The sequence below is a fragment of the Passer montanus genome, unplaced genomic scaffold (genome assembly GCF_014805655.1).
Source record: "Passer montanus isolate IOZ18808 unplaced genomic scaffold, ASM1480565v1 scaffold3, whole genome shotgun sequence".
In the NCBI taxonomy this organism is placed as follows: Eukaryota; Metazoa; Chordata; class Aves; order Passeriformes; family Passeridae; genus Passer; species Passer montanus.
Genome location: NW_024367707.1, coordinates 8,929,567 through 8,951,555, shown reverse-complemented (window position 1 = coordinate 8,951,555; position 21,989 = coordinate 8,929,567). Strand labels below are relative to the sequence as shown.

Sequence of the window (21,989 nt, the reverse complement as noted above, 5' to 3'; positions counted from 1 at the left end):
TGTGGTAACTTATAAAATAAAGATCATAACAAATCTGGCATGCAAATAGCCACACTCCACTGCTGGTTTATGGCAATTCTTTCAGGCCTGGAACGGTTTTTTTGATTATTTTTCTTCAAATGACTGCGGCTAAAACCTGTGATCCAGGGAGATCAGTAGGAGTTGTCTTTAGTAGTCATGAATTTCATCAAAATGGAGTGAGTAATGAACATTCTGGGAAACAAAAATGCTGTCAGATAACCTGTAGGAGGGTGGTGAGCATGCTTCTGCAGTGCCTTAGTTTTATCTTATGGATTTGAGGCTGCATTAATTTCAGCCAGTTCCTATAAAGCAAAATTAGTCCCTCTGGGGAAGCTTGAGTTTTGCTGAGGCTGCTGACTTGGTGGGGTCATGTAGACTTGGGGTTTCATCCTATCACTGCTTCCTAAAAGCATCTGACTGCAACAATAAGCTGTCCTTGGTTTTACACCACTGAGGGCAGTGAGGCTCCTCTCCTTGGAGATTTGGTGGATGTCTGTGCTTCTGGAGAAGATGGGAGCCAGAGGGGTGCCACATGCTTGTGGGCACAGTCCCCAGCCCCCCAGCAGTGGAAAACTTTCAGAATTGAGTGATAAGAATCTCAGTTTGGGCTTGAGATTTTTTTGATGCAGTCCATGGGAAAATTTGGGAAGTCCTGGTGTCATATAAGGACCTTCACAGTAATTTAAGGTGATGAGTTCAGGAAGGAAATGAACCATTTCTTGTGCTTGTTTAAGCTCTGATTTTATTCCCCATGTATAATGGGAAAGATGGGAAACTTACAAGCTGAGTTTCTGAAAAGTCAATTAATCAACTCCCAGCTACTGATCTTAATCAGGTAGCAGGGGATGTGACACGACTTGGTGCAGAAGTGTACAGTATGAGCTGCACGTGCACAGAGGAGCAGAAGCAAGTGCTTGCTTAGTGTGGATTTATCTATAGGAAAAAACCAGCAAGGTATTTCTGAGGGAGGCAAAGCATGAGGTATACACAGCTCTGGGTAAGTCAATGAAAATGCATGCTGTAATACAGCACAGTTCAGCAAAAACATAATGAGTAATGAGGCCTATGACTTCAGAACTGCACGTCCAAAATGATCAGTGCTGGTCAAAGGGTACCACCAACTGCTGCTCGAGGTGGTGAAGCTCAGATCTGTTTTCAGGAGATAAGGCACTAAGCCACTACTACTCTTATAGCTCTGTTTCTGCCATCAGGGACTGAACAAAATTACAAAATCAACTGTGAAGAAATCCTTCCAGGTCAAATTCAGGGATTACTGACTGGAGTCAATCATCCCTTGCTTTGCTCCTTGTTCAGCTCTTTTCAAACATTCAAAGAAAAATGTGGCAGGTCTTTGCCATGCTTTGCATAGGCAATACTGAGGTGGTCTCATCTGACACCTATTTCACAGCAATGCAATTGATGATGTGAAACATGAAGGCTTGGAATCGATTGTAATACTCAGGTCTGTGTCTGGACTGGTTGTTGGGTGTTGTTAATAAAATCAGTCTCTTCAGTTGTCAGTCTAGAAACTTTCATCAGCCACAAATTAACTAGAAAAAAAAAAATAAAGCCCAAAACCTGGTTATGAAAAAGGGTCATTGGAGAGAGAAACATATGGGTTTTGATCTCACACTCAGTGCAGGCACAGTCTGCCAGCCCTATGAGACTTATGATGTCTGGAGATGCTGCCTCCCCACCCCCAGCCGAGAGGCAGCTCTGCCGAGGTGATGTGGTGAGAAGCTCTGCCCTCCAGTACTGAAACAAATTCTTTCTTTCTCAGTATTTCTCAGAAGATTTTCTCTCCCTCTCATGCATGCCCCCAGATATCATTACCTGTACATATATTGGACAGAAAGCATATGCTAACGGTATCCAAAATAGATCATTGTGGTATTAATTACAGAAATGTGGAGACTTCAATGTAAGCATTTTGGTCTCCCAGGCTATTTTTGTGCAATGTTGTATGTGTGATAAAACACCACTTCCCCTAGTAACCCTTTACTTCCCTAGAAACAGTGTAGAAATGAGCAGTTCCTATTGTGTATTGTGATCATATATGGCTGCCACATACATCTGCTGCACAGCAGAATTTTATTCATAAGGAACCCTGTGCTACTCCAAGCATCATATAAAACACAATGAGCACATGATACAGTGCTCAGTGCAATAGTTCCACTGGGCTGATACTAAAATGGGTGTGAAGAAATAAAAAATGCAGCTCTTGCTTATTTGTTGATATACAGTAGGATGACTATGCAAAGCAACCTATGTCAGGCTTGTCCCTCTGTGAGACCCTCTGATGCGCCAGCTTTGTGCATGTTCAATTCAAACAGGCAAGGCAATCAGATTCTAAAAAAACAGGCTATTTTTTAATTCAGAGAAAAGGAATTGCAGACAATATTTATTCATTATTTGTATGCTGTCTGGCAGTTTCATTTGCTAGTGTTCCTGTGATATGGTGATTAAAGGAAAAAAAAACAAAAAAACAACACTCTGCACTTCACCATACACCTGTTACAAAAAAAAAAAAAAAAAAACCAAAACAACACTCTGCACTTTACCATACACCTGTTACAAAATTCTGTGGCTTAATGACAGGAGTCTATTTTTCTCTCTGTTTTCAGCTGAAGTTAATGACCTGAATTCCAGTATTGCTTTTACCAGGTTTTAAAAATATCAGAACCCTTTCTGACTTCCTCTTCTTCCTGTTTAGAAAGAAAAAATAAAAATTAAACATGGTGGATTCTCAGAGATGCTTAATTTGCCTCTGGGTTAATGAGCTTTTAGCATATTGGGAGCAGAGCAAAGATAATTTTTTTCTCCTGTTTCTACAGTCGTGAAGATTACAACACCACTTTTTCTCATTGTAATCAAAAACTGGAGTTCTCAGGAGATTTTTCAGTCTCATGGAGTTTGGGCTTTATGAAAACTGTCAGGCACGACAAGATTCATGCAATGTTATGGGAAATGGCAACTTGGAGGTTCTGCAACCACTGCTCCCTCACAGTAAGTGGATATTGATGGCTAAGCAGAGTCAAATATAGCCCTATAGCCTTGGTTTCAGACCATAATATGCAAAGAATGGCATAGTAAGATGACTAAATATGGTGTTTTTTTAATTTCCAATTCCTGTGACCTTAGGTTTTCTGATAGCTCTAGATTTATTTTTTGCCTAACACAGATTTTCCTTTCAGCAATATTTTGGAACTGACTGAGAGGATTTACTCCAATTTAAAAACATTTCCAGCATTTGAATAGTGCCCAAATATTCACCACGTTCCCCATCAAAACATTGTCTTGAAAAAATTTTCATCATTATATTGACCAAAGGCTTCTCAGTGATGAAGAAAATTTTTCCCACTATTGTAATTCTCATCATTTTATCCTTGGCATGTGGTCATGGGCTTGAAATTTGGTCCTGGAAAAAATCTCATGTGATTTTTAGACACTGCAGATTCCATGAGCAGACACTTGCAATGCTCTTTGTTTGCATGTAATTACCAAATATTCAGTACAGTTACTACACTTAGAGATATGTTTGAAAATGGAAAGAAAATCCCCAAAAATCAAAACAACTCCTCTCAACAAACACCAAACTAAGAGGAGGAATGAATTTGTGTGTTTTATAATATCTGCCATGAGCAATTTAATTATTCCTAGAATCTTCCAGTGATGTGAAACTACTGCAGTAACATTCTGGTCTCTAAAACAAGTTAAATGAACTCACTGAAATCTGCTCTATAGACCAAAAGTATGAAATTCAGATTCTCAGATGGTTCAAATATTAGTTAACGTATTTTGCACATTATCATACATATTACTTTATGTTTAAATTTTTATAACGGTTCCTCCTTTCCATCAGACTATAACTATATATGATATGGTTTATATTAGTCAGGTATAGCATTTTTAAATGTCTTGAAATGGATAAATACTTCTTCAATCATCACTTGAGGTTTTGGAATTTATCTTTAAAGCCTTCTGCTCAGCTAGATTTTGATGTAAGATAATGTAAAGAATTGTGGAGCCACATAATAATCAGAAAAATAATTTGCTGGATTAATTTTTCATGCATCTTAGTTCACCTCACCTGCTCTATATCATGTGGTTTGTACAAGAAAATTGAGCCAACAGAAGAATATTCTTCATCCTTCTACCTAAACTGGACACTGCCTCTGAGAAATGCTACTGACCTGTGCAGTGTGAATAAAAAAGTATTTTCTTTGTATTGCACATATTTCTTGATGTTTAATGCGGGAACCAGTGGTGGTGAAAAAGAGGCCATTGCAGAGTGACATCCTCGGACAGAAAAGTGGACGTGGCCCCAGGCATCCATGCTGCCAAAGTGGAAACCATCTTCAGCATGCTGAGCACCCTCCAGGCTCACAGCAGGGTTACTCACACCATCTTGGGTCCTTGTGAAGGTGACCCGTTGGCACAGGTCACCCACAGTGTCATCCTGTGGTGTGCATTGCTGGCAGTATCACGGGGGAGACCCAGGGGCAGCCCCAGAGCACTCCCCAGGGCAGCAGAGACTTTTATTTCAACATTTCAATTCAGCTTTCCCCTCACTTCAGTCACAAAGTTTCAGCCACACAGAGCAGAAACACAAAATGCTTGAACCCTACTAGTACTAGGCCAGAATGCAGACCAGCCATAACCTTTTGGTCCTGGCCAAGTGATGGCTTTGCATCCAAAGAACAGGGCAAACTGCTCAAATGTAAATCCATTACTTAAAGAAATTGATTGCTAGATTAAGGATACTGCAACCTGCATGAAGGCTTTGGCTGATGGGGGGCCTGATGCCTACCTCTTCAATCTTGTCCTTACATTACACCAAAGGCTAGAAGGTCCCATGAAGAGTCATCATGGAGGACATAACAAAATGACTTTCACGAGAAAGCAATAAAAGATGAATGAGCTTTATACAAAAATTCCTATTCCCTAGCAATAGCAAACAAAACAAGAAATTGAGTTGGTGAAGGCATCAATGATTTTTCTCCCACAGTATTGTTTCAAAATGAATTAGGAATAAGAAATCTCCTAGCAGCTGAGCTATACCCCATGACTGTGACATGTTGGGGCAGGACAGATGGATCCCAGACAATCTCATCTCCACAGCTCATAACTACAAAAGCAGCTGATGCTTGGATCATGCAGAGAACATTGCTCCTGGCAAGAACTTCACGTTTCTTTAATTTTTTAAATTATTTTTTTAGCAACTTTAATTACCACTCTGAGAAACACAGAAAAATCTGCTGCCTGCTTTACTCGTGGTAGCTGACTTGCCAGCATTAAGTGGAGGGGGGAAGGGGAAGCCCTGAAAATTAATGAGGCTAAAAATGACACCACTTCTCAGCATGAGGAGTTAGAATGATGCCAAGAGGAATAGAGGTGAAATTCTGGGAGACATGCATCCCTTTACAGGGGTCCATAACTGTACATATTCATACATGTCTGCTTCCCTGGTGCTTTGCTTGTAAAGTCATCCCTGATGCATGTGGGAAGTGTGGGTTACACTGAGAAATGCCAAAGTCGCTCTTGAAGTCCTTGCTGCATTTTAAAGGTTAAAACTAGGAACAGACTGGCATTCTCCTAAAGGTCTTTAAATGGAAGAGCTGTTAAATCACATGCACTGCAGCACGAGTACAGCACTGTCTCTTCTATGTCATTCTCAGCTGGAATTTGTGAGCTGATAGGCAGAGAGCTTGTTTTTAGCACAGGCAATGCTGTGACATCTACAGTTTTCTCTCTCCAAAATCATAAAAAAACCCAGTAAGTAGTGTTTTGAGACCAGGAAAGGTTTCACATAGTTTTTAATTTGGTTGCCTAAAAGACTTCTAAATGCACATTTAGGGTTAACAGTTGAATGCTCACACCTTCCAGTGAAATTTCCCTCCTTGCTGAAGTGAAGTCCCTACAAAATGTCAAGGTGCTGAGCAGGTGTGGTTGCCTTCATTTCACTGAGTTTTCTAGATGTGAGGCTGTTTTTCATTTGTGTGTCTAATTAAGGGTAATAACATAGTTTTAGTCCCATGCAACTCTCCCCAGTTTATGATACTAGCTTGTATGGGGCCTCCTGGCCAGGACTCTGTTGCAATGAGCACTTCTCAGCAGGAATGGGAGTATCCCCCCTCTTTGCACAACACATGAAGTGCAATCACATATCTCAAGGCTTTCTCTTCTCACTGTCTCCTTTCACATATTCTAATTTTTCATGAAATCCTGCCCTAAATTTGTTCTACTCCATCTACATAAGCACCCTAATAATACCACCATTATGTGCCCAAGAAGTTTGGTCTTCTCCTTGGCCCTCACTTATCAAACCCAAGCCGTGGGTGTAATACCCATGTCAGCAACTTCTCCCTGCCTCAGATCATGTGTCTGACTCCACTGCATGGTCTAATAGTCTGTCAGATTGCTTGGTGTCTCCAAATTGCTCACTCTCAGCAGGAGACTTCTGCCAACTTTTTGACTGTGGAACTCTATCAAGTATCTTCTGCCTGAGATGGCTGTGCCTTTAAATGCTGCCAGTGAAAGCTTCACTCTTTCCTTTCCCGTCTATACAGAGTGACCAAAACTGGTCCTCAGGGCTGATCCAGCAGAGGAAACAGCTGCATGCCAGCAAGCTGGAAGGGTTAGGTGCTGTGTAGGCTGCCTATCAGGAAGAAAGAGCTCCTCTCTAACCTTTATACAATCCTTCCTCTTGTCTGTCTCAGCTTCAAAACAATACATTTTAGAGGGTTGTAATGAGCTTGTTTATTTCCAGTGCTAAATTCCTAGACTTTTCCTTTTTCACACTGCTAGCCAGCAGTGGGAAGGTTAAAAATGCAGTCAGTTACCAGTGGCAACATACCAGTGTTGTAAATCCTGCCCACACATCTTCATATCTACTGACATTTGAAACATCTAGGTCTTTTCTGTTAGCTATGCCAGTGTAATTATGTCTTGGTATAGCTTTTTTTTCTACATGTCATCCTTCAGGAGTGCTCAGATAAGTACATTTGAAGGATATAAATGGAAGGAAAAAGAAAGAAGGAGGCTGAAGTTACAAAGAAAGAAAGGAAGCCATTGCAAATAGTTCACTGGGGTGTTTGAAAAAGCAATATCACATATTAATAGTTGCAATTGAATAGCAGATTACTGATTCCTTTAAATTTTTTGAGATTGTTGCCTATGACTGCAGGACAGGCTGTGCCAGTAAAATCAATTACATTTCATATCAGCACCGTATGCTTATCTTGCACAGCAGGGATGTGGAAGTGCTGTATGTCCTTCTAGTCAGCAGTGCTGAAGCTAAACAGGCTGTATGTAGTGGAACTGGCATATATGCTAAGGCAAACGTGTGAAATCCCCATGTGAAGACCAGTGAGTCATTGCTGCTTCTCTTTGCAGTCAGCAGGGAGAGGAGACAGCTTTGCTCTTGGTCAGGATTCAGCTCGATGCAAGGCTGGCCTGAAGGAATGTGAGAACCTTTTACAGATAGTGTGCACACACACACACACACACACAGAAACAAATGAAATTTCCAAATGGAGTGTGTTTCCAAATGCTGAGAAAAAAAGGTTTTACTGTTCAGTCAAGGCCTTCCTGCCTTGCTCAGCAGCCAAGACCACTGCTGTTTCTGCAGGGCTTTGTGAGAGTCCACCCCAGTGCAGGTGACAAAACGGAGCCTCAGGTGATGGGAAGGGTGGCCACAACTTCAGCTGGATATGTCCAGGGTAGCAGCAAGTCCCAGCTAGAGCCTGGCCCTCCACAACTTTCTTCTGTGCAGTGCTTTGGAAGAGGGCAGGGGAAAGGGTCATCCCCTCATGCCCAGCTCTCGTAAGTGATCTTGAAAAGTTTGTTATTTTTGTTACTTGGTGCTGGCCCAGAGACAGCAAGGATGGGTCCACTCAGAGCACTGGTTTTCCTGGAATAGAACATCTCACTCACCATCCTTCACACAGAACAGTATCCAAGTATGCATGTAGAATAGGCAGATAGGAAATTGGAGTACCATCCAGTAGTTAGCATGTCTTAAAATTCCTTTTTATTGATGATTTTACAGAAGTATTATAGCTTAGATCAGTGCTGTATTATGGGCACCTTAATCACATATGTCTTCAGGTATGGTATCTTTGTAAAATATTATTGTTCTTAAAAGAAAATGGGCCACCAGAGAGAAAAAAGTAATACAGGCTTATGATTATGAAGCAATCACTAGCAGTTTACACCCTTGTCCACCCCTGTGTGGAGGAATTTTTATGGGGTGGGCACACTCCAGGCTGTGAAAGGGTGGCAGTAACCAGAGGGACTAATCACAGGAGTAAACACCACACCAATGAAAAAAGATTCGGCAGTTGTTCTCTGTGCAGATAAATCAATTAATTATGTGATCAAGGCCTGCACTCTGGTCTTTGCCAATGTTATTTATAACACCATGCTGAATTTCAGCCGTATATACTAAATTATTTCAACAAATATAATGAAGTCTGAGAAATTATCCTTTGTGATATGAATGTATGTTAGTGGGCCCTTTTAGATTGCTTCTTCCATAGATGCAGTATATAGATTTTTAATTTGCTAATGGACTGTCTGCTGCCTTCAGCACCATTCTTGCATTTGACAGTAGTGAGGCCATTGTTATAAATCCAGCACAATTTATCCACAGTTTATTGCTTGCCTAGAAGGGGCATATCACACAGATACTTTCCTTCCTAATATGCAAAACAGGATTTCCAGCAGGGTAGTCAAACATACTTTTGCCCTTCTGAACATTCAAACATTACAGCACTCAATAGTGCACTCAATATCTCCAGTGTAAGTTTGCAGAATCCCGTTTATTAGTGTACACTGTGCACTTAAGACAAACTATATATATATATATATATATATATATATATATATATATAGAGAGAGAGAGAGAGAGAGAGAAAAGCTGTCTCTAAATTTGCATTCTTGGTAGTATTTTAAGAGTTACTATGCATTTGACCCAGCTGACAAATATTTTTAATGTTAAGATATGATTCAGTTTTATCTCAACAAACATGGAGATATGCAGCTAGCTACTTCAGACATCTCTGTAGACATTAAAAGGGAACTTGCTAATTTTGGTCTTTCAAATTGTACAAAACTTAGATCACCAAACCAGCTTAATAGAGATGATGTGGATTCCCTTATTACAAGAGCCTGTTACTGCACTTTTTTTTTGTGCAGGTTCCATTTCAAATACTCAGCTGGACTGAGAGCATGGATGGGTCTGCAAATTGAGCTTGGAGAAACTGTTAATTTATATGTCTTGACACATCATTTACTTCCTGAAATTACTAGATTTGGTTACAAAAAGAAAGGTGCCCACAAAGACAGACTTTTCTACAAGCAGAAGCAAAAGAACTTTCCTTTGATGGGAATAACCACCATCTGCACTCCTCATCACCATCCCTGTCTCCTAAGATTGAGGAAAATGGTCCTTGCACAAGAGCAGCTGTTTTTTCTTCCTCATCCCTCAGCAACCCACAACACACTCACCAAAATAAGGAGACAGCCTGAGGCTGCACTATCACTGCTTAGAGAAATATTTAATTTGTATTTCAGTGTTTGTCTGGAGTTGGACAAAAGTCAACAGACACATAAGATGCCGCCTTCTATTTCCTCTAGGTCCTGCTATGATCCTTCTTTGCTTTTCAGACAATTCAATCATACATGCATTATCCCTTAAGAGAATGACAGTTGTTTGAAAAATCCCACACTTTTAACTCAGTCAGTAGCCAAATTGACAAGAATATGCATACTTTCAGAAAGCAGGTATGAGTATATGAGGATTAAATGAAAATTAAATGAAATGGTTTTATTATGATATTTTTTAATTCCTTTCTCTGTGGCCAGGGATTCTTACTGTTTCACAGTAAGAAGTCATATTTCAGCAACAAATTCACAGGGCTGGAAATTAATAAATGCCCTTTTTCAGGGCCTCTAATTTCACCTCTGTTTTTTCACTTATACTCTTCTGGGTCTTCTGGTTAGTTTACCTTAATGGTAAACATTCAGTCATTTTAGTGTAATAGTGCAGCTTGTACCATACAAATGTGTGGAATGTACCTTTCTTATGCAGTATTCTCTGAATTATTTTCTTGGTACAATTTCAACAGGTGCAAATATTAGCTTGAATTTCCATCATTCTAAAGATAAAATCTGGGACAGGGCAGTGCCTTGTTTCCTCTTAAGAAAAGTGCAATTTATGGATATTATTTGGTTGATTAGGACTTTAGAGCTCAGGGTTATAGTATAGAAGCTTAGTCCACTTTAGGGAAAGCAATCTTAGTAAACACATTATCAAATATGTGTCTCATAAATCCCCCATGAAATGAACCAAATATCAAGGTCTGTTACTGTTAACTTCTTGTTGTCTTGATTTTCTTCCACAACAAAATGTGTGAATGGCTGATCTCCCATACAAAAGGATCCTACTGATAGTTTTATTTGGCTTTTCCCCCTAGATCCTATGCAATTGTTTTAGCAGGGGTATTTCATATGTTGAGTGAGTGCTGTATTTAGGACCACATATGTGTAATCTGCACAGAGTATTAAAAGTTCTGAGTACAGAATATATAGTTATGTGAAGCATTATAGTGTAATATATAGCCTTATATACCAGTAACATTTGCCTAGCCCTACTGCTTTTAGGAATATAGTTTTCCTCCTACTTTGTCTTTCACTCTTTGAGTTTATTCCTATATGCTTCCTGATTTACAGTGTTTCACACTCTGCTCCTTTGTGTTAATCTGTAAGGACAGACTCCAGTGCTGAAAGTGCAGGATCCCAGAGCACCCACACAAACAGACTGAGGGAAGGGATTGTAGTGCACATCTCGTAATTAAGAAATGTGCTCAGAGTGTTAACAGCATCAACAACTGGTATTTCTGTAAAAAAAAAATCTTAATTATGCTGCCACTTCTCTTGTTTAGACTACAAACTGGCCTGAGTACCTGGACTATCTTCTACATTACATTTATGTCAGCCTTTGGAAATCAGTTAGTATGCACAGATGGGGACAGATCTGCAACAACATCCAGTTCGTTTGGACACATGTATGCATTGAAACACCCTCGTTTGGTAGTAGCTCCAGTTGTTCTGTAAAGTCATCCTTAAAGGACTGGGCCATTAAAAATTGGACTCAGGAGAAATTTTAAAAAAGCAGGTTCTATGGAGTCTACCACAGTCTTTCAGGTGCACTGTGATCTGCAGGTATTATGGTGGCTTGGGAAATAAATGTCACCTCATCTCTTTCAGTAGGTAATTCAATACAGGCTTTTTTCAGTGTATAGCTAGGTCAATTTTTGTCTATTCCTGGGATGCTCAGCTAATTTTTTTATTATAGGGCATTCTCAGATTCCTTCCACTTTTCCCCTTTGTTCACAGTTATCAAATCTCCCAGTTACTTCAGGACATCATTGTGTTACTTACTGCTGACAAAAACTAGCCCGTGTATTCCCATTTTTGGTGAGTTTTTATGTGAAGCTTTCCTATCAGTTTTGTATTCATTAGCTGAAGCAACAGATGGGTATCTCCATAACAGCAAGGAATTGTTTCTGTCAGGTGTGGGAGGGAAGCAGGGTGAGAAGGACTGGGGCCCTCCAGCAGTAACAGAAGCTGGAAACCCCAGTGTGAAGCCAATGTGCCTGCAGTGCCACTGCATCTTTCCGTGTCAGCCGAATGGGAGTTTCCACTTCCCTCCTTACTTTGTTCTCTGAAGGTGCTAAACACTCAGCAAGAATTTTGTTCTTTTGGCTGTTGTTAAGATGAAGAATCTGGAATTCTAGTCTTGCAGAAATAATGAGTATACTTATGTAAGGACACTTGTAAGACGCAACACAGAGTACTTACAGGAGCAGCAGAGTGGCTGCTCCCTCGGCCCGTATTGTTCCTATAGGCTACCTGCTGGGCTCATTGTCAGAGGTAATGTCCTGCTCTGCCATAGCTGAACGAGAGGCTAAGTATGATAGATTTATTCTCAACCTCCCACCAAGACACTAATTCCCGTTCCAGCAGCTATTTGTTCCCTTGCCTTTAGTCTGCTCCTTCCCAGGTTTGCCACGCCCCTCCCTTCCCGCCCTGCAGGGCTCCGCTCCACGGGGAAGGAGAGGGGGCAGCCTTTGGAAAGGAGCGTGGCTGGCTCCAGAACAGCGCGGCTGGGTGTGCTTTGCACCTTCTCTGGGCTGCTAAGCGTGTAATTTGCACCCTGTGAGAAGCGGCTTCCCCTGGTGTCCCGCTCCCACGGGGCCGGCGGGGCTCGGGGACGCGCGGTGGCCGCGGGCGGGGGGCGCAGCCCCGGCCCGCCCCGCACCCGGCTCCCGGCCGGGGCAAGGCGGGGGTGCGGGCTGCAGCAGCTGGGATTCAACCTGGCCCACTCACCATAAATAGCAAACTGAGCCTGCCACGAGGCAAGCAGATGGATGTGGTGCTCTTTGGTTCCTTCCAGTTACAAAAGTAATTATTTTTTCTTGAGTCATGCCTAGCAGTGGTACAATTATTTTTGGACCACCACCAGGGCAGCACTGATATGACGGTCGTTTCTGTGGTACAGCTGCTGGCCATTACTTGTGGCAGAAGTATGAAATAGTGTGTTTAGACCTTTTTTTTTATTTCTAGATATTTGTGCAACTCAATTTAAAATTTTCTTATTGTCTAGTAAGACAGTGTATGGGGCTGAGCGCCCAAACTGAAACACATTAATGGACTCTGAACCTTGATAAGCACTGCAAAGATTGTCTGTCAAGGATAACCATGTAAGTCTGTGGGACATTCCAAATGTACTTTTTCCCAAAAACTTTGTCCAGACACCTGGGTATATTCCATAGACATTGCTGCCTACAGTTGTGTAGTTTGAAAACAAATCCCTTTTTTTGGTGTATTATTCAAGTAGTAAACCGATATGGAGCTCAATGGAGCTCATCAATATTGATGTGATTATTGTATTATTTTTATGTACTGATTGTATTATTTTGTGTTCGCTGTGTAGCATTTTTAGAAATGGGACCCTAGGATGCATCTTGAGTGACACTATTGGAATGGCTGGGTGACGTTCCAGCATTTAATTTAGCTGAGGTCGGAGGACTAATTCTTAGGCAGAGCAGTGAGTACAGACCTGAGGCTCTCCATACAGTTAGCAGTGAGAAACATTTTCCTTTAAAAGACAGACACCAGTCTAAGTTTTTCCATTACTCTAGGCAGTATGTAACTGCTGCCATCTCTCCCATGCTCGTGTATTCACGTCCATATGGGCTACTGCTTGCATCCTTACCTCCAAAGGAAGTTTACTGTTTTATAAGTGGACAGTGACACTTCTCTGCTTCTGTGGTCCCATGTGAAGGGGATTATACTCCAGAATGAGCCATTAGGAGATGTTATGTATTGTGACTTTCATCCTTTGAGGGAACTTATTTGCCTGACAGCTGATGACAGAAAATTTACTTGTCTTTCTAAGATCAACAGCAAACAGGAGACAGTACAAGAGACTCTGGTGCTGATTTTCAGGACACTTGAGCAGGATTGTAAAGCTGTGTTTTCCCCTCTTCCCCTTGACACTAGCCATTGTGACATATGGTCAGCATTTGACATGGCCACAGCTGAGCAGCTCCCCATTTAGGTCTGGGCTGCATCTGCCTCCAGAGACTCAGGTGGAATGTGAGCCATCTGTCTAATGCTAAATGCAGAGCCAGCCCAGGGATTGTGCCCTTATATGACTTTTTCTTTTATTTCCTTTAAATAAAAAGATTAATCATTCTTGATCTTACAAGTTTGAAAACAATGGAGGGTTAGAAACTACAGCTGGGAAAATGTTTTGGGGGGCTCCTAAAGACAACAAGCTCGTTGACATATGGAAGCAAGTCCAGTGGAGAGCAATTAGGGACTTGAGCATACAAGAGGAAAGACTTCAAGAGCATCTGGCTTTGTGCATCTTGGAGCAAACCCAGCTTTAATGGGATGTTGTAGAGAGGATACAACCAGTCTTTCCACCTACAAGTTGCAACTGCTGTACATTAGAAAAAAGCTTACAGTAATCAGGACAGTCAACACTGGAAGCAAAGGAGACCTCCATCACCGAAGATCCTCAAAGTTCCAAGGGCTCTGAGCATCCAAATGCAAGCTTGGCTGTGCCTTGGGTGAAGTGCAGGAGCACATGACCTGCAGACATCCTTTGCAAACTAAATGATTTGATAGTAATTTAGCACATGGCATGAAGGCAGGGAACTGGCAGCTGCGTGCTAGGGGATAGCATGAGCACAGGGCAGCTGAAGCCATGCATAATTTATATCCTATGATCATCATGGCATGAACTATTTCCCTACTCTTTAACCGGGTGTGTTGGCAGACTATCACTATCAGATCAGATCAGATCAGATCAGTGCTGCAGTGGTTCTTGTAATGCGTTATTTGGTTGTGGCATGCTAGTCATTACTTTTCTCCAAGCAGTGAGATTGATATTGGCAATGTGGTGACTATTTTGGCATTATTTGCACCAGGCAGGCAATACTCAGTCACATAACAACTGCAGCTGTGTTCATATCTTGTTATATGTAACTGTTCACTTCTGCAGTGTCTATGGGTACACCAGCCTCAATCAACTGAGCATTTCTTCAACTTTCAGCATTTAAAGGCTTGTGAAAATATTAAGGCAAACACACATACTACTTGCATTTCACCCTTCTTACCCATTGTATTGTCATAATTTTTTCCTTGTGTAGTCCCATGATGACCATCAATTCACTGCCAGTGGCAGGGACTTCCTTCTGACCAATGTCTGAAACAGGGAAGATCCACCAGAGACTCACATACCCAAGAAGTTAAAGACACCCTTTCCTGCTTGGGGCAAAAAACCCAAGCCTGTATCCATATCAGCCAGTGTCCCTGACTTATTTCCTTCTGCAGATACCCTTGTCCCAGGACCCAGAATGCTGTGAGCTTGCAGAGTCACTTACCATTTGATTGTAATTTAAGAGACATTTGGCTGGAATTTACTGTCTCTCTCTGTCTCTCCCTTTTTCTCTCTCATGACCTCTCAAAACTCTTTCCAGTCCCAATTTCCAGAGCTATGCAGAATAGAACATAAACCAATACCACTATCTCAGCCAGGCTAATGTTTAAGTATTAGGTTTAAGATTTCACTTATGAAAAGGACACAAAATAATGCAATCAGAGGCCATGAAGAGGGAACTTTGGACATTCTGGGAGAAAGACACATGTAATCTGTTAATTATAAATGCTGGAAGCCTGTTTTGACTCTATAAGCATTCAGACATCTGGAGAACTACATATGTTGCAAAGAATATTGAAATTCTCACTGAAAACAAAATTTTTTGCTGTCAAGCTGGAAGACATAATTTTATTGCACAAGACAATGACAAATAAGTTCACAACCTTTGACCTGGAAGTCTAATAAAACACTAGTGCTGACACAGTATCAGACAATACATAAAAATGATAAAAAAGATAAACAGGAATGGGGCATGACTTCATATAGATGCCTGAGTCATGTGTAATTTAAGGATCCTGGAGTAGTTTCTACCAGTTTCATCAGGCACATCATTCAGCAACACCTTAAACCCAGACACTGCTTCTGGCCCCTGGTTCAAGAGCTCTTCTGCTGGATGGGTGTCAAGCAGACAAAGAAGAAACTTGTCCCATTGGCTGTGTTTAGTGACATGAGTCAAGCTTTTCTTGTCTGAAGAACTTCTCCTTTACCCCACTGTAGCAAAGGTGAGGGTGAGGGGGTGACATCTGGCTGGGCAAGCAGCTGTGTGAGCATTGTGGGGTCCACAGCACTGCTTTCAAGGTGAATCAGAGGCTAAGAAGTAGGTGCTCAGTGAATGTCATAGCTTGTAGCCAGCAAGGTTTACCCTCCCACCCCATGTCAGTTTGATCCCTGAGCCCGTGGGTGTAGGCTTGGGTCACCAAGGCACTGTCACAGACAGGGTGCTGCTGTTGAGTCACCAGCTGCCACGCAGAGTGACCGTCAGCCCGCCAGGCAATAAACTGAGTAATATTTGATATCATGAAGTGAAAGCGAAAGACAACACAAATGACACACGGCTGTACCTGGTGCTCCCGGATCTCCTTACTCTTTAATTCCACTGGGAAGCCTCCATGGGTGCTGTGGTCTGGAGCAGGCTTTGAGCCACCTCCTAGGTGATCGTAGGACTGGGATGTGCCACTGACACGGAAAGGCTTTGCTTTTAACATTTTGTCCCTGAAAATGCTGCTGCTCATCTTTTAGGTGCTTGTGGCATGCAAACAGAAGTTGGTGGTTAACCTCAGCTGTCTAATGCTTATAGTAGTAACTGGCAGTGACATTTGTCAAGAGTTTTGTTCTCAAGCACAGGGAACACTGAAGTGTGACAGGAAAGGAGAAAATGTGTGAAAAACAGGAAAAGGAGGGGAAGCTGCTCATGAATTTCAGAGTCTGGGGCTACACTCGGTGAGGCAGAAGGCCAGACTGAGCCTCAGAGTGGCAAAGGTGAGGTGGCATATGATCTGAGATAAGATGCAGGGGCTAATACTACAGGCAGCAGTACTATTAGCCACTAGGAGTATTAACTAGAGTAGTAGCTACAGGCAGCACTCAGGCTGTCCTGTCCCTTCCATCAGCTTGCACCTCTCTGTGCCATGAGGGTGCCACAGAGGTTTGTGAGGAGATGGGGTGGGAATCTTTCTTTTCATCCTGTGAAAATAGGGATTTCAGAGCAGGAGAGCAGCCAGCTGTCCTGCTCTGAAATAGAGGAATAGAACCTCTCTGTGCCATGAGGGTGCCACAGAGGTTTGTGAGGAGATGGGGAGGGAATCTTTATTTTCATCTTGTGAAAATAGGGATTTCAGAGCAGGATAGCAGCCAGCTGGGAATAGAGGAAAGAGCCAGCTCCAAAGTGACTGGAAACTCCTGGATTTGCTACAGGAGTAACCTTTCTCTGTAGACTGCTACTAGGAAAAATGAAGAATTCAACATTTTCTCAGGATAGTTTGCCAGAAAATATTGTCTTCATTTAAGATCAGCAGTAATCAGAGAAATGTGTTTCATCAGGTCTTTCTCATTCCAGGGACTTGGAGAGGACAATCCTTAAACCTTCTTCCTGGAGGCACATCTTTGGTCTCCAGCAACAGCTTGGGCAGGGCTCTGGAGCTCTGCATGTGGCCTCTGAAGGAAGCCCGTGAGCATCTGCAGAGGTGGAGTACCACCAACCTTGCTCTACGGATCAGCTGCAGTGGCAGAGTGATGAGATACCCCTGTTGAATCCCAAGGAATGGGATGAAACTCAGGGAATCAATAAGCTCTAATTTCCCAGATGCTGTTAATTTAAAAACTAAGGCAGATGAGGCTAAAAGCTTTTTAGGGGGGAGAATGATGAATGCAATCTGCTGTTGCTGCTGCTGCTGTTGCTATCATTACTAATAATGAAGAATGGCTTTTTTTTAAAATTTCAATTGCCTGTGAAAGGCTTCCCTGGTAGAAGCTGGATCAACTGCTTTCCCAGATAGGGGGAAAGCCCCCTCTGACACCCTCTGCTGTGGTGTGTCAGTGTAAGGCTTGGAGCCCCTGCCCTGCTGAGCAATAATCAAGGGAGAATGTTTCTCTGGGAATCCTGCTCCCATGGCTGCTCTCACCAGCACTGCTCATGTGTCTGGGAGGGAGCACCGCAAGCCTGTGACAAGGTCATAACCAGTCCTATGGAGGAGAATTCCTTCAGGGTTTTGAAATGAGAAATGCAATATGCACACCCTCTGAAGCCTCCATCCTGTGAGAGTGAAAAAAACCAAAACAAAGTGCCACAACATGTATGGGGCACTGTCCTGGGGAAAGTGATGGATTTCCTTCTGCTGCAGACTTCCTGCTGCAGTTGTAGGGCTACAAAGTGAGGCACCTCACAGCCCAGCACAAGGCAGCTGAGAAGAAAGCCCCTTTGCCTTGGGCACATTACTATTGGATCATTCTCACTGCTTGCTTGTCCTTCTGCTGGGGTAAGGTGTGTTGAAAGCAAAACCACTGATTTCCTGCAAATCAGTCATGCTGGCACTGTGTTTTGCTGGAAGCATTGCTTTTGGGGCAGGAGGCGTTCATGGGGGACAGGAGAAAGACACTGATCTGCACTCTGCCCCCAAGGTGGGAGTCTAACAGGAATTCTTTGAGACACTGATCTTTTATGAGACAGACGGAAAAAAAAAAAGCCAAAAAGTAACAGCTTTGATAGCATTTAAAATGACTGCCCAGATAGTTGCATGCATCCCAGCAGAGCTTACTTGAGAATAACTGCATTTTCATTTAATTTTCATGTAGAGTGCTGAAACAACAGCTTTTTAAAGCACTCCTTTTGCTCAGTGGTACCTGCTTTCCTGCTCCATGCTTAATCTCTTTTGTACCCTAGCTGTTTTTTTATCAGTTGTGTTATAACTTCACTTAGGCAGGGACATGCTTTGGTCCTTCCACCACTTTGCTCAGTAAATGCCCTGAGGTGTTTGCTGAAGCTTGCACTGCATTTTATCCAGTTTCAGTTCATCTGCAGAATCCTACTTGGTCAAATAAAACTCTTGAGACAAGTCTGAGTCGGCTCAGCCTTTTGTTTTCAAACAATGTAACATAGAAGCATATGATCTTCCTTTACCAAAGAGAAAAAAAAGGCAGGAAGGCAAAAGAGATGCTTTAAATATTTTCCTGAACTACACAATGATGAGTGCTTCCGTGTTTGGTGCAATCTCTTTCTCTGGCCAAACATGGTAAGGAAGTGACTCTGCTCCCCACAGCACATGCTTGCCAATATCTCCTTTCAGCTGCTGGAGGAAGAGAGGAGGCTGTATATGTCTCTGCTGCTGGGAGCTTGATTTCAGCGAAAGGCAGCAGTCCGCAGAGACACTGTCTTTGGATCAAATCAAGGAGGAAGTGATTAAAAATTATATATTTCAAAGATACATGCAGATCACTGAATTGTTCTTTGTTTATCCAAAATGTGATAATAAAAAGAAAATCAAGGTTAGGATTTCTACATATCCATAAGCCCAGAGCAAGCAAAGAGGTCTTACCAATCCACCCTAATCCAAGGCAGGGATTCAAACACTTGGGGCTGGAGACAACCCCTTTTGGCTTCTAAACTTTCCCTTCACTCCTGATCACAGAAATGCAGCACCTAAAAAAAAACTTACATAGAACCACATCCGTCCCCATTTCTCATTTGAGGCTCAGCAGCTGCTCTGACCCTTTACACTGAGGCTGCACTGTCAACCCAAAACCAACATTTCACCAGGGGAACTGCATTAGAGCACGTTATCACCGCAATGTGCCCTGCTTTGTTTCTCACCAAGGTCTGGGAGCGGTGTGGAGAGGAGGAGGGTGCCTCATTGCTGTGGCTTTTGCCCTTCTCCTATCTATGGCTTCTGCTGCCTGTGGCCAGCCTCCCTGGGCTCAGCTTCGTGCCTCTGAATTTGGCCACCCGAATTGGTGACTTAATTTGTGCTAATCTGTTAGCTGGAGGCGCTCCCTTTTGTCAAATATATGAATGGTATATAATTTTACTGCATGGTGTGAAAATCCTTGCATTCAACCATTTTCACTGCATTCACTCAATTTCTGGTGAAACCTGCCCCGAGTAGAGCTTTGGAGCAGATCACAAACCCTGCAGAGAGGATGTGTCTGGCTCCGGGTCTGGCTCCTGGCTGCGAGCACACCCAGAGTCCCGGAGAGGTGATGCTGAGCTGGCAACAGCAGCCATGGAGTCCTACATCTAGCAGTGACCTGTGTTAAAGTCTTGGCTTGCTTAAATAAAGGCCAGCTGTCTCTGAACACTGAGCAGGTTTCCTTGAATGTAACTATTTGAAGTTAAAGCCCTCTCTGCATCAAGTCTCCAAAGGTGTCACCTTTTACTAGTCACAGAAAAGATCTGTAAAACCAGGGGAGGATAAAAAATATCAAGAGCAGTAGGTTTTGTTTTGCTTAACAAAGCACTGTCTGAAGTGGCACAATGTGGAAATTAAAAAGAACTGAAGGAGAAGAAGGCTGGTAAGGGAAACCTGTGGACTGCTTGACAAGAGGAAGGCTGGGATCTGTTGATTTGGACCCTGTGTTTCAGCTGGGCTCTGCTCAGAGCCAACCTGTCTGTCAGGGAAAAGCCTTAAGCAATGTTTCTGAAAGATAGGGAGAGATATCTTTAGGCACAAGGAAAGGAATACCCACAAAATACCCATTTCTATCTCATATTCAGAGCTGCCAAGTTTCATACTCAACTATAAATCTATTGCTTTCTAACTATAAAGCTGCCTTTGTGTTTTAATGGGAAATCATCTGAAAATTTCCCTGCATGGCATTTTCAGATGATTTAAGAAAAGGCTGTTGATTTCAGACCTCCATAAGTGGTTTGGTAAATAAATACAAAACTGAACAAAAAGATGATTTGATGTTTCCAGTGACAATTTGGTGGCAGTTTTCAGAGACACAATAGTTCTGCATGCAAAATGCATTTCTTTTTATATCATGGCTGGCAGGAATCAGATATCCTTTTTTCTTTTTTTTTTTTTTTCTGCAAATTCATTGAAGAAATTCTGTGGTTTGGTATTAGCAGTACTGTATCAGAAAAACTCATTGACTACTGCTTTTTGCTCCCATTAATAACACCTTCTAGAGGTAGTTCCCAATAACTGCATAATGCATTATAAACCAGATCACTGCCCCAATACTTTGAAAGGTAATTTATGACTGTAATATTCTGTGAAGATTAGCTGTTTCAAAATTCTCACACTTATGGTTTACTAACACAATTTATTTCCAAGTCTTACAAAGAGAGTGAGAAATAGAGGATGGGAGAAGTTGCAATAAATATCTGCTATACAATTTCCAAGGTGTTATTTAACTTTCAAGTCACACTTGGTAGCTGCACAATAGCAGAACAGTATTTTTTGCTGAAGTTAAACTTTTAAAAAATATACTGCATTTAGTATTTTCAACTATTATATAGTTTTTTCATTTCATTATGTGCATATTATATTATTTACTTTTGCCATTATGCATTTAGGAACACATTTTTCTTACTATTATTCTTAATGTTATTGAGTAGAGAGAGCTCAGCTTTAGCATTTTAGAGTGCACCAGAAAAGAAGAAAAAATAATTACATTTATACAAACTAAGTTTGCATTTTTTGATTTCCAGTTTTAAAGATTTCAAACAATAAACTGTCCAACAGCCTCACCCTACAATACTAGAGGAGGTCTTGCCTTCATTATTACTTCTGTCAAAAGCAAAAACCTGCATTTTTTAAACCCAGAAGAATAATTTACTGAACACTAGTTTACTAGGCTTTCTGTGAATAACTTAATGTGCCTTTAAGCATTGCTGAAATGTATTTGCAATTATTTATGGAATGAGGGGAGAGGTTTCACACAAGAATTAGTGTGGGGAGCAGGTGAACATGTCACAGGGAGCCAGAATGAGCAAAGTTGTCAGTGATATTCTTCAGGAATGTGTTTGGAAACAAATGCAATGCAATTCTTTCATTATTCACCTGGGTACAAAATGTGGCCTGAGCTTAAGACATTTGTCAGTAATATGAAGAGGCACAGGGGTCACTGATGCTGAAAAGGATGGAGCATCATTCATCAGAGAGGAGCAGAGCACCCGTCAGAGCAACAGACACTGAGTGAATTGCAGAAGCAGCAAGTGCAAAGCCACGAGCATGGACTCATGAGCAGGGTCCCTGTGTCAGAGGCAGCAGGGCAGGGAGGGGGAATGTGGAATGGTGGCTGAAGATCTGTGCACCACCAGTGTGATACTGCTGGGATTCAGTCTCAGGGAGTCTGAAGAGCAGGATTGAATGTCTTGGGTAATCTCAGGCAGTCCTTGTCCAGCCTTACATTGCTCCCCTTCTATGATGTATCAATCCAAGCACATTCAGCAGAAATAAAAGGAAGCTTTAGTACAACTGTAGAAGGCATGTGTATCAATACCTGGAGAATA

General features: G+C 42.0%; 1 long non-coding RNA gene across 1 annotated transcript; it reads right to left on the bottom strand.

Moving 5' to 3' along the window:
- Nucleotides 1–2,548: 2,548 nt before the first annotated feature.
- On the bottom strand, nucleotides 2,549–16,234 carry LOC120504633. Its single transcript, XR_005628082.1, has 3 exons — nucleotides 16,099–16,234; nucleotides 14,715–14,803; nucleotides 2,549–2,726 (listed from the first exon to the last, which is right to left on the bottom strand). It is a non-coding gene; the product is annotated as an uncharacterized LOC120504633 (long non-coding RNA).
- Between the last annotated feature and the right edge of the window lie 5,755 nt (nucleotides 16,235–21,989).